This window comes from Hyperoodon ampullatus, assembly GCF_949752795.1.
Source record: "Hyperoodon ampullatus genome assembly, chromosome: 1".
In the NCBI taxonomy this organism is placed as follows: domain Eukaryota; kingdom Metazoa; phylum Chordata; class Mammalia; order Artiodactyla; family Ziphiidae; genus Hyperoodon; species Hyperoodon ampullatus.
Window position 1 is genome coordinate 92,696,070 of NC_136914.1, and position 17,999 is coordinate 92,714,068.

The window sequence follows — 17,999 nt, forward strand, 5'->3', positions numbered from 1 at the left end:
CCAGCACAGCCAGCAAATGGCAGGGCCAGAGCAGTTTAACCCACTGGGAAAAAATGGGGAAAGGTTCTGATTTCATGCTCCCTGGACAACTTCCTGGACACTAATCAAAGTTCTTACCCATCCTCTATTCAGAAGGAAGTGTCTTGTAGAAGTAGCCCTGGGAAGTGCAGTTTCTGGGAAGGACTGTCTCCAATTGCAAATGAATTACTAATCTGGTTTATACACTGAGTATGTAAATATAGAACATATAGACATGTGGATACATTTATACATATATTTATGAGAAAACACACCAGGACATCCATCATCCCTGGGTGTATCCTCAAAATCATCTTTTTGGGGTCTGTCAAACCAACCCCAAGCAGGGAAGGCCAACTTGAGGGGCCCCTCCAGAATGATCGGTTGTAACTCTCTATGACATCATTTATGGTTATTTCTCTCTAAAACTTCAACAGTCTATCCCTTTAAAATCTGCAGATGTTATCAGAAGGGTCATAAGAGCATAGAACTACATACAACTGGATTACATGGACAACATAAAATTAAGTTCCAATACAACCACTACCAAGTTAGATGGTTTAGACCAGGCTTGGCAAACACTAGACACACGCCACTCAGTTTCCTCTTCCCATATCATTCTCACTGTCATTGCTAGAAGGCCGTGGTGCCCTTGAGCTCAGAGGTAACCTTGGAATCTTCAAGACCCAAGTCCAAGCACAATAGCAATTTCTATCCTTGGTTTGAGAGTAAATGGGAGGGATAATCAGGAAAGGAAAAGATTGGTGTTGGCTGGTGTCATTAGGCAAGATTTCATGGAGAATGGAACATGAATCAAACCTTTTAGGATTTGGAGAGATAGCTGAGAAGGGTACACAAATCCAGGCAGGACAGCAGGGATGATCCCAACTTGTGTGTGTTGGGGAGGAAGGTATGAGAGGGGCATGAGGGAAAGGACAAGACAATGAAAAGTGCACCTTGCTGGGGTAAAGAGGAGCCATCCTGTGCTTGGTTTGGATAGGTAAGGTGGGCCAGATGATAAAGAGCCTTAAGCGCTGACCCTTCACGTCTTCACATTACTGCTGGCTACTTCTCTCATGATGATTAAACTGAGAAAGGAAGAAAGAAAGACAGAAAGAGGGAGAAAGAAAGACAGGAAAGAAGAAAGGAAAAGAAAGGAGGGAGGGAAGGGAGGAAGGAAGGGAGGAAGAAAGAGAAAGAAATTCAGCATCTAGGGCATGGGTCATTTATTAAGAGCGACAGTATTTTTGGTGTTGAGCTAAACTTCTACGATATGCCATTTCGGCTACCATATGATCATCTCACTCTTTAGAAGCAAGCCTCCTTTGCCATCAACATATCCTGTAAACTTTGTTCTTTGGAGAGACAGGTGGAACACATTAGAAAGCTCTCTGAACTCAAGGCTGGGCCTGTCCTAGTTAGCCAGCCAGCTCACTTGGGCTTTTTGATTAGTCTGAATTCTTTTATGTATCTTGACAGGGAAATCTATGGGGGGAAAGGAGGTCTGTTTTCAAAGCTCTTTCCTTCTAGATCACTACAATGAAGGTTGGCATTCTCAAGGATTCTTCCCGGCAATGAACTATTGCTAAGACCATACCTCAAGATTCGTCAGAACTACTTTAGCCCCTCTTTGCTTCCTTTTTCTTCCCCCACAGCATATTTGTAGAGTTGTCTAAGATGACTGAATGCCACAACAAAAGTGAACATATTCCATCTGATTTTAATAAAAGGCATCTCTTTAGCTGAAAGTATTTAGCGTTATGAGATGGAATTGCTGTACATATTGCATCATGTTGGCCTCAGTTTCTTTTTTTGAACTAGCTTAGCTCCAAATCTTTTATTGGATAATTACAAGTACTTAGCAAGGTACAAGTAAGCAGAACCCAGGGGGCAGTTATGGAAAATAATAGTGATAATCACAGGTGTCAGCTGATGGGATAGAGGCCGTCTGGTTCTGTGTATGTGGAAGAGATTGCATTTCTCTCACAAACTCACAGACCATGTGTTATCTGGCTTGCAGATGAGCTTCTAGGATACTCGATGGATGTACAGTTTGGGAGCACTCTCTGGGTTGTCTGCTTTTGGCGAGAGAGCATGTACATTGGTCACTGGAGGTGGCACACACTTTGTGACTGTTTCCTACACAGACCTGCGGCCAGCATGGCACTCTTCTTTAGTAGAAAAAAGAAAAAAAGACATCATTATTGCTCTCTCTGCAAATGTCACAAGGCCTATATTCCATAAATGTAAATATCTATGTTTTTATGACTCCATCCTTGCATAAACCAGGTGGGTTATTCAATTTTTTGGCTGATGGTTGTTGCTATTTTGAAGGTTTTCGTATCTTTCTTTCTTGGTTCCATCATATATAGCTACTATAACTGACCCAATACCATGTGTCAAAGGTGTAAAATGTCTCCTCTCCTTCTGAACTTTGGCCTCATCCTGGGAGCTTCCATGTCCTTGTAGACAACCCCTCTACATCCTTGACCTTGTCAACTCTAAGGACATTTATCACTACTCCTCTTAAGCTGCCCATTTTTGGGGCCACCCCTTGGATCTTATTATCATGCAAAAATCTTCAAATTCAAGAAAAAAAATCTGAGAATGCTGCTCCCTCCTATATTCTTTTAGCCATTTCCACTCTCCTACCCAAATTTTACCTTCCTCTTTGAATTGATTGTGGTCGCTGGTTCTTGACTCCTAGAGGCTGCCCAAGAATATTGTTCCCTACTGTTTTCACTTTAAGCCTGTCTGGTCCAGATCCCACTTCCTTGCCTGCATCCTCAACTTCCTAATGGCCTGGCAGAACCAGGGTGCCAGGCTTCTCTCTTCCTATAAGCACGATGGTTGGTGCCACTCTATCTGTACGCTCTGCAATGCCAGCCGCGCTAGTCAAGTTTCCTCAGCAATCCTGGTCTGTGACTCTTCTCTGCAGCCATCCCACCTTCATTTCATTTGCCTTGCCTGGCACACTAGGCTTTTCATGACCTGGCCCCTGCTTGCCAATCATACCTCATCAACACCTCCACATCCTTTCCACCCACAGAATACCACTCACGCCCCAGCCCCCATGCCCTGGTAACACTGTGTTAGAGGGACTGCCCCCCCACACCCCCATTTCCACAGGAGAGTGGTTTCCAAAGCAAACTCGGGCCATGCTTCGCCCTTCACGCATTCTGCCCCTGCAAGTCCATCACTGGAAAAATGGGAAAAAAAAACATAGGCAAGCTTGGCTTCTCTCCTCCCCTTTCTGTCTTGGGAGTGAGCCCGAGTTTTCCTCTGCAGCTCCACCTGCTGAGTCTTCCCCAGGCAGGCTTCTGTTTGAGAAGCTGCCATGCCCAGATCTGCTCAGGCTGGGTGTCTTCAAGCTCTGTTTTCCCTTGTTCCAGGCCTCATTTTCCAATTTAGCTATTACCATTTGAAAGGCGATATTTTGGCCTCCATAATTACTCCTTTGAATTTTTCTCCAATTATTCCAAACTTAGGAGAGTCACTGTCCGTTGGGGTCCCCTTGGATATCCCAAAAAACCTGAGTGTGGTTCCCATAACAACCAGGGTCTCTCACTGCTAGGCTCGTACCCATGCAGCATCATCTTAACAGTTCTTGCTCATTTACCTTCGCCTGGATTGATGTTATGCACTTTTATATATTCTCTTACAGAATCCTGGCAGAAACCCCATGAGCTAGCTCTACTTAGCAGATGAGGAAGCTGAGTGTCTGAGTGGTAAAGTAACTTGTCCAACATGCCCAGCAGGTTACAGGCAAACCTGACACTCAGGTATTCCTCCTCCTTCATCTTGGGTAACTCCTTCTCCCTCTTCATGTCTCAGCACAGATGCCACTTCCTTTATAGAATCTCCTGGCTTTCCGAAGCCGACATCCGCACCTGCGCTGTGCTGTCCTCATGCCCTACGCCAGCAGTTATTGTTCTGATTATAATTTATTACAGACAATCCGCTCTCTAGACAGCCAGCTAATGAACACGACTTTTCATAGACCTTCAGGACGTAGCCCAGGGCCTGGAAGGAACACAGCCCAGTGCCTTCAATAAATATTAGTTAAAAGAACTAAAGATGACTATAAAACAAGGGAAGGAATGAGGGAAGGGAGGGAATTCCCATTATTAGGTTAAATTTGCAAGTATTCCCTCCTTCCTTTTCCCAGGAGTCTGGGCTTGTAGACTTTGGGAAGGGAACTAACTTTATTACATTTAATTTTCACAGTAATACTACATTCTAGACATTCATTCTTCATTCATTCACTTATTCAAAGAAAATTGGTAAACACTGTTAAGGATGAGAAGAATCTCTGTTTTCAGGAACTCATAATCAATGGAGAAGCAGAGTTAAAGACAAAGGATTAAAGCACAAGTGGAAATTACCGGGTGCTTGTGCAGTTGCAGGAAAGAGGAAGGTCAGCTTGTTTCTTCTCATGTAAAGGCTTTAAGTTGTTAAAGAGTTTTGCCCAAGTTCACCCAGCTAGTAAATGACGGTGCTGACACTGGGGTGCAGATCTGCTTACTTTAGAGCCTGTAGCTTTCCCAGGCTCCACATAGCCTCGCCTTGGCCCTTAGCCAAGAAGGGGGCTCATGGGAACAGGGACTTGTCCTGCTTCTAGATTTTGTGTGTGTCACTCCAGAGAACCCGAGGCTTCTTACGCCTTAACAATTTTCACGAATGTAGAGGCGGGTTCTCTGAGTGGGTAGAAAAGCTAACAACTTCTCAAATGTGGTCTCAGAGTTCCATGCCCAAAGTCAGGACTGGCTGGCACCTTGAGAAGAACTTGAAAAAGACTTGTGCTCTCAGGTGACAGTAACATCTGTAGATATTTAGACGAATTGAAATTCCTTTAAAGAGGAGTTGACGACTTCGGTAAACCTTAGTTAAAATCTTCACCTCAAACTTCATAAGCTTTTTCAGTGTTGTATAATTTAAATCCCACTTAATTCTATTTTTTGTATACTCAGTCCTCAGTGAAGAAGACCATGTGACCATTCTCTTCACAAGCCCTCCATATACTTGCTGTCTTTTATGTTGTCTAGTAGAGCGCTCTGTCTAGGCCTAAGGGCCCAACTTCTTCAAACTTTTTCCTGAGAAAGTTGAAAGTTCATAATAACTAGTAACATACAGTGACTCACAGATACACACACAAAACGGCCAAGTAAGGGATGGCGTGGAAAAGTCAAAAGCAAGAGGGGAATCACGTTGCTGATTCCTTCGGGTGTGATGAGCACAGAAGAAGCTAACTTTCTAGATAGGGAAGTGTTTTCCTTCCCACTGAACTTTTGCTTCCATCCAAGAGAGGGCAGGTTCTCAAAAACGGGGATCATTGCCAAGAATCCTGTCCTTCAGTTCTCCTAAGTCAAAGAATATAAGAAAAGATATCAGGAAAACCACTCACCATTAATGTGGAGACAGCTCTTGGTCTGAATCTGACTAACAGAGTCTCAGCAAAGGGAAGTTCGTTTGTCTGTTCTCAGATCATGAGCTGGTGAAGATGCTCCTTCTTAGCTTGGACAATGAACCTGGATGGTTGCCTCTCTTTTCAGCCCTTCTTAGAGCTGAACTTCCCTGGGCACCTGCCACTACTCCATGATGAGGTGCCTGGAGTAAACAAGGGCGCTTCCTGGTGGTCGTGAGGCCACAGCAAGGTGGAGCAGTGAACATGGATTCCGGTGATGTGGACGAAGGCATCTCCATGGCCAGTTCTGGTAACTCTGGCTCCAGGAGCTGCCAGCTCCTCCCAAGTTCAGCGTGGAAGCTGCCCTTCCAGTCGAAGTTTAGATTATCACAGAGTGATGAATACTTTCCCCTCCTACTCTCCCTCGCCAGTTATGAGAAGGTGGGGTTGTTGTCATCGTAAACCTTTCCTGGAGTCCCCCATTACTGGGTGGCTCAACTAATCCTGCATTGGAAATGTTGACCTCAACTGCAACCAAGCTGCCAAAGTGCAGACAGCAGAAGCTCATTCTCCCTGGGGTATGAGACTATCTGAAAGATGCCTGCATTTTATTTTCAAATCCATTCAGCTCAGTTTAATGAACTTTTGCAGAGAGTTAAGAGCTAGAAGCAGTGTTATAAACCGGCCCGGGTAATAGTGGCCCCAGATCTCCAAGTTCTCTGTTTGTACTGCCTTAATTGAGACTTTTTCAATATCAGTACTGGCCATCAGCCTAGGGAGGCTAGGCTGGTCTTTTCAGCTCAGCCTGTCCCCCTGAAGTGAAATGATCCACGTGGCAAGGGAGAGGCTGGCCTTCAGTCCTTTCTCCCACTTTCTCTGAGTCACCCCAGGAGGTGGATGGGCAGTACGGCTTTGACAAGTCCTGCCACGGGTGTATTCCCACCTCTGTGTTGGGTGACTCTCACTAAAGTGTCCCCCCAGGGTGGCCAGTCCTTTTACATGATTTGGCTGCACCTGGATCAACACTGTTTGTGTTCCATCCACCCACCTATAAACTCGCAGCTGTGACTATGGAGTGTGTGCGGCAGCAAGCCAGGTGTACCTCAGGATGCTTTTCTTCAATGTCATATAGCTGTGGAGTTTTGGCAGAGGGGACAGCAGTCGTGCTGGGCATGTTCCCTCCTCATCTCTGCCCCAAAGGGATGCTGCACACACCAACTCCTTTGAACTTGAACGTGGAAGAAGACCTGTGAGTCTTCTGATCTACCCTCTACCCATCTGAAGGTAGCATCATCTCCAGAATAAAGGAACAAGGAACCACATGCCAGAGGTCACCAGCAGGTCAGTCCCAAGTGCTAGTCATCTCAAAGCCAAACGTTCTAAACTGATTGCCATTATTTCTCTCTGCCCCCATCCACTCTCCTACAAATCTCCTTGTTCTATAGAAACTGTATACTACCTACCCTCTTCATCCGTGCTTAAATGGAAAGAGGAACACAGAAAGAGTAATCGGGGTCTGTCAACGCGCATGCCCAAAGTAATGGAAATGAAGTAACCCTCTGTAATGATCCAAGGATGGATTGACCCAAATGTAACAAGAGAGCTCTGCTGTCTATGATCCTGACACCACCATTAGGAGTTAGTCTGGGTCCTGTGAGAAACAGATGCCAGGATGAAGTTAAGCACACAAGGACTTAATTAGGGAAGATACCTGTGTGAGCGACAACAGGACAGGAGCTGAGAAAGGTTGGGAGAGCACATGGAAAAGCTTAATCATGTGTTTGTTGAATGAATGGGTGGATGGGTGGATGGATGGATGGATGACTGTATGAATGAATGGGCAAAGTATAGTTTGGAAAGGGAAGGAGAAAGGAAGCATCTGGATACAAAATGATGTGAATTAGCAGAGTTGCTATTAAGTTATAGGCAGGGTAGATATTCAGCTGAGGCTGTACGGGCTGTTTACTCCTGACATCTCTTCTGATTGTTCAGGTCTATTCAGACTGGTTGATGCCTGTGCTGTACTGATTGTTAAATATTTTGAAAATCATCCCTAGTTACATGGACTATCATATCGCCTAGAATATCTGGTGATGTTTTCACAAACGGAAAGTTACTTATTTCTGATGGCCATTCCACCGCAACATGGGGCCACCATACATACTAAGAATTCTCGCAGATGGTGGTGGTGCCATAATCAGGGGAGCCACCCAAATCCATCTGTTGTTCTGTGACTCTGATGGAGGGCAATTTATCAAATTGAGGCTATGTCCATTCCACGTTTCTGAGGAGCTGCTGAGTTTTGCTCTACTCTCCCTAGGAAAGAATTTATATTACTTCCCCCCACCGCCCCAGTAAAAATATACCAGCAACCAACGCTGGTGGACTTCTTTGTTCTCTTATCATAAGCACGGGACGGCCTCCTTAAACTGGAGAGTATTTGAAGAAAAAATAAACTGAGACCAAATGAAATGTGACCTGTTATTAAAGTTTTTATACTCACAACATGCTGAAGTAATGGGAATACCTGGGGGGCAAACTGATGAAATGTCTAGACTTAAAAGCCAGGTGGACAAGAAGCAGAACTGGCAGATCCCATGAGGATGTGGGAGTTGGAGACAGGGGGGAACAAGAGAAGGGAACCCAGGAACCCCCGGAGATTGTACCAAGGACTCTGAAGTCTCATGGACGGTGGTATTGGGGTTTAGGCCAAGTTTAACTAGTGCTCCAAAGAGTATATAAGAGGGTACACCTGGTATCTGGGGTGTACTTAGGCTAGCTGGATTTGTTGATTCTTTTTTTTTTTTTTTTTTTTTTTGCGGTATGCGAGCCTCTCACTGTTGTGGCCTCTCCCGTTGCGGAGCACAGGCTCCGGACGCGCAGGCTCAGCGGCCATGGCTCACGGGCCCAGCCGCTCCGCGGCATGTGGGATCTTCCGGACCGGGGCACGAACCCGTGTCCCCTGCATCGGCAGGCGGACTCTCAACCACTGCGCCACCAGGGAAGCCCTGGAATTGTTGTTTCTTGTAACCAGAAATGAATTATGAATATCAGTCCAAAGTCAGAGACAGACTAATTTGGCTTTCATATAATTCTCCAAGACTGAAAATCTGTGCCCATGTCTGGGATGGGGCTGAACCACTTGGGTGGGAATAGCAGGTCACAGGTCACCAAGAAAAGAGCAATGCAGGAGCAGGAAACTGGAAAAGATGATGCTTTGGAGGTATAGAATTCTGAGGGAAGTGACATGCTTTCTTACGTGCATTTAAACTCCCCTTCCAGAGTAATAGAGTGGTTTCATTTTCTGACACAGGGCACAAGCTCTCTTTCTCTCAGAGTTCTAGTCATTGCTTCTCTCCTGCATGGTAATGCCTTCACCCACCCACCGAAACACACACTGCCAGTAGCCCGGTAGCCCTGAGTCTGCACTGTCCCTCTGCTCACCTGGGAAATGGCCCCTTTTCATAAGCTGTTTTCAATGACTGGATTTGACTACAGCACCTGTTTGCCACCCAGATTGATACAGTGGCCCAAAGTCACACACAGCCCTCTTCTTTCCTCTGTACCAAACGTCTGCAGGAAAGAATAGCTAAAAATCCCTGCCTCTTTTTGTGGCAGGTGAAGACAGAAATGAGTTTAGGGCTGGGCAGCAGAAAACTCAAGGAATTTAGAGATATACCACCTCAGATATTTATCAAACTTGTGAAAATTAGGAAAAAGAAAAAGCTTAAAAAAAAAAATCAAACCAATCATAAATGAATTGGAGAGAAGAAGTAGAATTAAGCATATCCACCATTGTGAAGAACATGGCATTTCCTTGTCACTCCATCAAAACCGCACACCTTCAGCCAAGGTACCAATGATGTCCTGTTGCCAGATCCATGCTGATTCTCAGTCCTCATCTACGACTTTTCCCTTTCACTCTACTCCAGCCACACTGGCTTCCTGGCTTTTCCTCCTACACAGCAAGCATACCTCCACCTTACAACTTGGTATTGGCTGTTCTTCCTGCTTGGAACACTTCCAGGTTCCAGGTGTCCACATGGCCTGCTTCCTCCCTCCTTTAATTCGGACTCAAATGTCACCATCTCAGTGGGGTCTATCATGACCACTCTATTTATAATTACAAACTCCTCCCCCTTGTACTCCCAATCTTATATACCCTGCTTTACTTTTACTTTTTTCCACATCATTATCACTTCTAACATGTTATGCTAATTGCTTATTTATTATGTGTATTGTTTATTGTCTGTCTCCTCCCATAAAATTTCTTGAGATCAGGGATCTTTGTTTTTGCACCAATGCCCAGATATAGTCTAAGGCATAGTAGGCGCTCAATAAATATTTGCAGAATAAATAAATTTCAGAGGCATTCAAACACAAACTTTAACTAAATGCTGTTAACGTGATGAAACAAGGGCAGGAAAAGAGGCAAACGAAAAGATAAAAAGACCTGAAGTAGCATATTAACATCAGCAAAGGTAAAATTTAAGTTTAAAATCACTAAACAGGACCAAAAAAAGATATTCCATTATGATAAAAGACACTTTTTATAAGGAAGGTATAACAGTCATAATCCCATTTGCATCAAACACTAAAGTATGCATCAAACGTTAAACATCTAACTATAAACCAAACACTTTTAGAAATATAACAACAACTTGATTTTTAAAAAACACAGTGCTGGTGGATAACTTTAGGATGCCATTAGAATGACCTTGGAATTTTGAACAGAAAATCAGACAAGACAGAAGAGATGCGCAAAAATAACGCAAGGTGATGTAATGATCTATAAGAGTTGTTGAAAGGATCTAAAAATACTTGAGAATAGAATCAAGTAACAAAAAGATGAACAGGCTTTAAACAAGTGCTAAAGCAACTTCTCTCTCCTCACATACTCATCAGAGAATTAAGGGAGAATCCAAGGAACCTGGATCACAAGATCACTGCAAGACTTGGGAGTCTCCATTAGCCTAGTGAAGTGGAAGCTGCCAGGTCAGTTATGGTCTATGACCAGAACTTGTATAGCATAACTTCTCCCATATTCTAATGGTAGAAAGAGTCACAAGGCCACCCAGATTCAAAGGGGTGAAAAAATACTTTCTATTTCATAATGGGAAGTGTCAAGGTCACATTGAAGAGCATATGGGATGGGAATTGGTAGTGTGGTGTGGTAGCCATTTTGGAAAATACAATCTACTACAACAGATAATTGGAATACTTAAAAAGAAATTTTAATATATTATCTTTACAATTTACCATGCAGTTGAACATGTTAAAAAATTTAATAAGTTAAGTTATAAAAGTACCCTAAGAAAGGATTATATATATGTGTGTGTGTGTGTGTATATATATATTTTTTGCTAGATTTATAAATTAAATAATAATGTTTGTAAATTACACTTAAAATCTAAGTAGGTGGATTCTTCTTAGAATATAAAAAACTGGAAAGAACATCACTCACACCCTAAGAAAAAGTAGAATAATCTACAAAATCATAACTCTTCTGGGGTCCATTAGTGACCTGAAGTTGTAGGGCAACCAGCTAGCCTGAAATCTAAGAGAAGATAGGCACTTCCAAGGAAAAAATATGAGTACTAGCTAATCTGAAGCAGAGCATGGGAAGAAGGCAGATCTGCCGTGAAAGCAAGTAAGAAAAATTCAGCTAAAATCTGTAGTAAATTTCTAAAGTCAAGTTTGGGCTATCATGAGAGTATAGACACCCTGGAGTCACATGCAAAAAGAGGAGTCATACCTAATGTGGAGGCTCTTCTCCACAGACCTCCTGCGAAAGACTGGTGCAGGGTAGAAGGTGGGAGAAATGCTTCCTCATGGATCAGGCCTGTGGAAGTAAGATAAGAAAGATCAAACTTCTCATCAGAAAGGAATAAAGCCTAAGGCAATGGGGGAACATCTTTAAAATGCTGGAAGGGAAAAACTGTCAACCCCAAATTCTACACCCAGTGAAAGAGCCTTGCAAATATGAAGTGAAATTCAGACTTTTTCAGATAAACAAAGACTTAGATCATTTATTACTAACAGACATGAACTACAAGAAATCTTAAAGGGATTTCTTTAGGGAGAAGGAACATGATTTGAGACAGAAACTTGGATTAACACAAAAAATGAATGGCACTGGAAATTGTAAGAATGAATGGACTGTGGAACTCAGTACACTTAACATCATTTTGGGAGCACATCTGTAATCCAATGTGATTATACAGGCTACTTAATTTGCCTGAACTGCTCTGAAGGAAATTCAGCACTCTAAAGTATAACGAGAATGGTTATTTATGTACTATTTTGGGGAAAAGGCAACTTAGTTAAGGAAGAATGAGATTGGGACTAAGTTTATTAAAGGGCAAAGAAATTTTAATTTGTGTGGTCAAATGTTAAAAAAAAAAAGTAATGGAGATAAGAAAAATGCAAGGAAGTAAAATGAGCATTGAAAATCTAAAGAAAAAAAGGATTACATTAAAAAATCTATCACTTTAATAATTTAAAGCTTAAATTAAAAGAAAATAGTACCAGAATAATGTTCTGACACATGAGCCATCCTCAAAAACACCTAAAACTTATACTAACCCAAAATATCTCTTTGACTGTATCGGACAATTCTGGAGAAAGAAGGAAATAAGGACATAGGTGAATTGACTAATTCTTTTTGTTTACAAACAATTAATTTTATAGCATTTGGTATGTGCTAATGTCTATTCTAAGTACTTTATGAATATTAAATAATTTAATCCTCACAAAGACCCTATGAGGTAGATACTATTATTTACATCTTACAAATGTGGTCAAGGTCACATAGTAAGTTCAAGATCGAAAATAAACATATTTCCCCTGAAGTCTTTGCTTTTAATCTCTGTGCCATACTGCTTCCCAATATAATAATTGAACAAAACTCTACATTTCAAATAAAGATAATTTTCATTACTTTTTATATGCTGCAGAACACTTATAAAGACTGATCATGTAGCTGGCTACAAAGAAAATTTCTGAAACTCAAAAAATAAAGATTTTATAGGTTATATTATCTGATCCTAATTCAATGAATAAGAAAAGAATTATGAAAAAATGACCAAAAACTGTCTACTTGAAAATTAAGAAATACTTAGAAAATATTTGGCTTAAAGAAGAATAAAAAGGGAAATTACCAACCATCTTGAAAGGCTGCCTTGAAAAGGTAACCTTTGTAAAATACTCTAAGACTCTATGAAATTATACTAGAAAAATTTTACAACCAAAAGCCCTTCCCTGTGAAAGAATAAATATGAGAAGTAAAGAAACTAAATCCACATTCTAAGAAATTAGAAAAAGAACAATAAAGAGTGATTATAAAGGCAAAATCTTAATATAATAGGAAGGAAAAAAGTAGTTGAATACATAAATAAATTTAAAATCTTGTTGTATTAAAAATCTGTACACTTGATAAACAACCTAATTTTTTAAAAGGAGAAAAAGCAAAATTATAAAAGATCAGGAAGTAGAAAGAACATATTAAAATGACTAAACATATTAAAAGAAAATATAATTTGAAACTTTATGGCAACAAATTTGAAAACTGGAAAAAACATTGAAAGGAAGAAGAAAAATGATCTATTTTTGCAGATGATATGATTGTAAACCTAGAAAACCCAAAGGCATCTGGTAAAAATCCCCTAGAATTAAGCAGAGAACTTTGTAAGGTAAATGGATCCAAAAATATGCCAAAAAAAAAAAATCATTAGCTTTTCTTTACTCTAGCAATAAAATAGGAATGGAAAAAAATCATTTAAAATCAACCCCTATGGAATATTTGGATATAACAACAAAAAAAGGAAATAACAAAATCATACTAAAATATGTAAAAGGAGAAATGGAAAGACATGCCATATTCTTGGATGAGAAAACTCAATGCCATAAAAATGTTCCCTCAAATTGTGTATGGATTTCATGAAAACTCACAATAAGGTGGGTATTTTGGTTGTTTGCTTTTGGCAATTGCATAAAGTGATCTTAAAGTTTCTAGAAAAAAATTAAACACTAAAGAAAAGCTAAGTAATTTTAGAAAAGTAAAAATGGGGCAGAGACTTCCTCACCAGTTATTAGAACTCTGTAGAAAGCGACTGTATTCAGATAAGCACCTTATTTGATCCCAGTTTGATTGCACATCCAAGGATATAGTACAAATATAAAGATAAAGCAAAGCTCTTGCGAGAAATCTATTAGATTATATGTACTATATTGTGCAGGAAAACTTTCCTGATCAAAACTGAGAAGTCAAAAGCTACGAGAGAAAAGATAGGCATATTTAACTCTAAAATTATAACTTTTAAAGCAAAGATATCATAAAAATATCATTGACCATAGTAGGTTTGCAGAAATACATATCGTGCAGATACTATATTTAATTTTTATAATATACAAATATTTATTATAATTTGACAAGAGAAAGAAGAACAAACCAGGGGACTTCCCTGGTGGTCCAGTGGTTAAGACTCCATGCTCCCAATGCAGGGGGCCCAGGTTGGATCCCTGGTCAGGGAACTAGATCCTGCATGCCGCAACTAAGAGATCCTGAATGCCGCAACAAACATCCTGAAGATCTGTCATGCAGCAATTAAGACTTGGTGCAGTCAAATAAATAAATAAATATTAAAAAAAAAAAAAAAGAACAAACCAGTAGGAAAATGGACAAAGTCTGTGAATGGGCAATTTACAGAAAAGCAAATCCAAATGTCTGAGAAACAAGGAAAGATCCTCAAATTCACCCAAAGTGAGGGGAATGCAAATTAACAATGAGATATCATTTTATACCTACCAAATTGACTAAAATTTAAAAGATCTGAAACACTTCTTGCTGGCTGGGTTGTAGGAAAGGGATCACTTTCATGGTCAGAATGAAAAATGCTACAGCCTCTTGGGGAAGCAGTATGGCGATATCTACTTCAAATTTAAAATACATATACTTTTTAGGCCAGAAATCTTTTTCCTGGGAAACTCTCCAATAGAAATAAAGTCACTAGAACATAAGGGTTCATATAAAGTGTTTTCTTGGAAGGAGGGAGTTGTTTTATTTTTTTCAAATTGTCTGTGAAAGCTACAATGTTTCAAGCAACAGGGAATGGCTGAATAAACTACGGCATAGCCTATGATAGAACAACACAGCCATCAAGAAGAATGACATTGAGTTCTGCTAATTGACAGGAGGAATTTCAGAAGGTATTGTTGACTGAGTAAAGCACAGTGCAGAAAAAAAAGGGTAATATTTTTCTATTTTTGTAAAACAAACAATGATCAGAAAGCACCTGTGTGTGTTATGTGTGCATCTTTATATGATTATATAGCCATGGGTAAAAATAGGAAAGATACATATTAGATTATTAATAAGGGTTATCTGGGTAGGTGGTGGGTTGGGAATTGATATGCTTGTAAGAGAAGAGGAGGCACCAAGCCTAAAAAAAGGAAAACAAACAAAAAGACCACCCACACATGACCACACACATGTACCTATGCTTAAATCCATCACATACATGCATTTGTGAAAATGTATGAATGTGTATTGTTCAGATATATAGAGCTCACCCGGCCAGTTCAAAGGACTCTGCCTCCCAGATAACTTTTTCCTTTCTAGGAACATTTGCTATTCCATTTGTACCCCTGTACCAAAACATTCCCCAGGTAAGAATTTCTGATTCTGGGATTCCCATTCTTAATTCTAAGACCTACCCTCCCATGGCATAGTGTTTCATCTCAGAAACAGTGCTCAGAAAGGCTCCAACTTCCTTCTAGAAATGAATATCTTTTGGCCTTTCTACCTCTGTCCCTTCTTGTCCATACTTCCTTCTGTGAAATGATTCCCAGGTTAACCTTTGTAAGTAAAGCAAATCACACCATTTGGGGCAGCTTCTCTAGGGGGGCCGGGTCATGGTTCTTCTTTCCCCACAACAGAGAAGCCAGAAGGCGAAGGTACCTGGATAATGACCAGTTGCTCTTTAGGTCATAAGTCCAAGAACTTTAAAAGTTGTCTAAGTTGTGAACTTCTTCAGAATCAAATATGAGGTAAAATATAAGAAGACAAGAAAACGAACTCGAGATACCATTGGTCAGCCCACGCTGCTGACCGCCCCCTCGGTGTTTACGGAATGTTTACTAGTTTCACATTCCGTGCTCACATCCACCTGCTTCCCTCCGCCTCCTTGTGGTGGAGCAATTTCCTTCACTTCAAAGGAAGCTCCAGGTGCAGGGAGGACCCAAGGGGTGTGGCCTACCCTCAGAATCTGGCTCCTCTTCTTAATGAAACATGTCCTCTCTTCATCTTATCCCAAGTTGACTTTTGGAGCTATTCCTCAATTCATTCATCTGCTTTTGAACTCTGTGAGAAAGAAATGTAGTTTTCTTTTTTCCTCAAGTCACTGACCCTAGATTTGTCATGACGTTTCAAACTGATTAACCACAGAAATAGGAGGGATAATTACACATGTCACTAAAGAGAAAATGACACAAGTTAAAGGAAGGTGAATAGGCTGTGGGAGATTAGTTTTAAGCCATAACTTTTGGGATGGTTTGTTAATGCAGAATTAGTTAACTGATGCTGTGTCCAACCTCTTTGCCATAGGATATGCTTCTCCCAATAAGAATTAGGGACCATTTCTCCACCCCTGTGAATCTGCCTGCACTGGCCTTGGCATGCCGTGGGAGTTTCAGAGCCTAGGCATTGAGGGACTTTGCAGCTTCCACTCTTGCCCTCCTGCAACCCTGAGATAGCCATGCTGTAAAGAAGCTCAGGCAAGTTTACTGGTGAATGAGAGACCTTTGGAAGAGAATGGAGGCTCTCACGGATGGCCAGCACCTACTCCCAGACATGGGAGTGAGGCCATCTTGAACCTTCCAGCTGAAGGCAGCCTCACGAGTGGTCCCAGGCAAAATCTACAAAGAAGTAGCTCAACCAACCCCCAGAATTATGAGAAAAAATAAACGGTTGTTGGTTTAGTCACTGAGTTTTGAAGTGGTTTGTCATACAGCAATAGCTGATTAATAGAGTGGCTTGGATGTTTTAATTGAGTATCTATCTTTTCTTTCTCTAGTCTAGTGTTTCATGTATAACAGGGCTCCTTTTTAAAATTTTTTTCCTAGAAATCTGGGAAAACACATTCTCTGCATGGACACAACTAATTCCTAAATACCATGTATTTAATAGTTCCTGGGAGATAGATGATTGCAAAGGCAGGCACTACATCTTATATCTACTCTTCAGTATCCCATACCCAGGATAGTATGGCTGGTGGGAGGTTAGCACATGTTGACCAAATTAAGTGTCTCCTGGGACACCTGTTGCTGCTTTCATCTCATTTTCTTAATAACTGCGTGTGTCACAAAATGAATAGTGACTTGTTGATTTGATTTAGCTGGCCAGCTCTGCAGATGTTCCCTTGTTGCCTCACTTTTCCACATAGAAAGCTCTCAAAATCCCAACACGGAAGAAGACAGCCTCTCTCCACTTGTGGAGGAACTGATCTCATTGGTCAAGAGTGTACTGATTATAGTACTACTAGTGACAGGAGCAGCAGAAGCAGCAGCTAATGTTTATTGATACCTTATCAATATGCCAGTCATCACGCTATTCACTTTACATGAATTAACTAATTCAGTTAATTAGTAATTTATCATTTCCATAAGGCAACTGAGGCACAGATGGGCTAATTTAGCTGCCGAAGCTATCATGGTTACATGGCAGAGCCTTAGTGCTTAGCAAACACTCTGACTCTTCGTGGCTAATTGTATAGTTACAGCTGAAAGGTTTAAACTAAGGAATATTAAAGATAGTCATTTATAAAAGTTATCTAACAAGAAATCACCTACAAATGACAATCTCCAAAACTTTTAAATATCACTGTAGTTCTCATTAGTCAAGAAACAAGTATTACTGAGAGTATGTGTCTGTGTGTGTACACAGAAAATTATAAAACATATAAACAAATACAAAAAATAACATCATATAAGAATCTTGGCTTTCAAGGCATTTACACTATTTTGAAGAGAGCAGACCTATACGATGAAATGGCCAAAGAATAAGACAAGATACAACTAAAAAAAGAGCAAAGTAGTTCTGAGACCTCACCTCTTGCAGGGAAGAATCTGAGTCATATTTCAGATCTCCCTTTCACCTCGAAGCAAAACCACAGCTTTCATGTTTGGATGTCACGGCACTAAAAGATGGTTCAATAGCCCAGACTAACCTGTGTTAGCAACTAGAGTAATCTCCAGGAAAGAATATTTACTTTGGGATTAAGATGATCAAAACTGATTCCTTTTCAAGAAGCTTAGCAACCCAAAGCTGAAAACACAGCTGGGGAAACACTTGAATGTGGGTCCATAAAAACTCCAGTGAAAAATCCATCCTTCTGCCTCATGACGTGGATACTACACAACATACATGAGCCTATGGGGAAGCAGTTAATATTTTTATACAACCTTGTCGGTGAAGAGAAGAGAAAAATGTAGAGAGACATGCCCACCCACATCTTTGATGTGTGTAATGTAAATATCTTTCTTGTTTTATTGAAGTAAAGGCTAAAGGATTCCGTTAAGT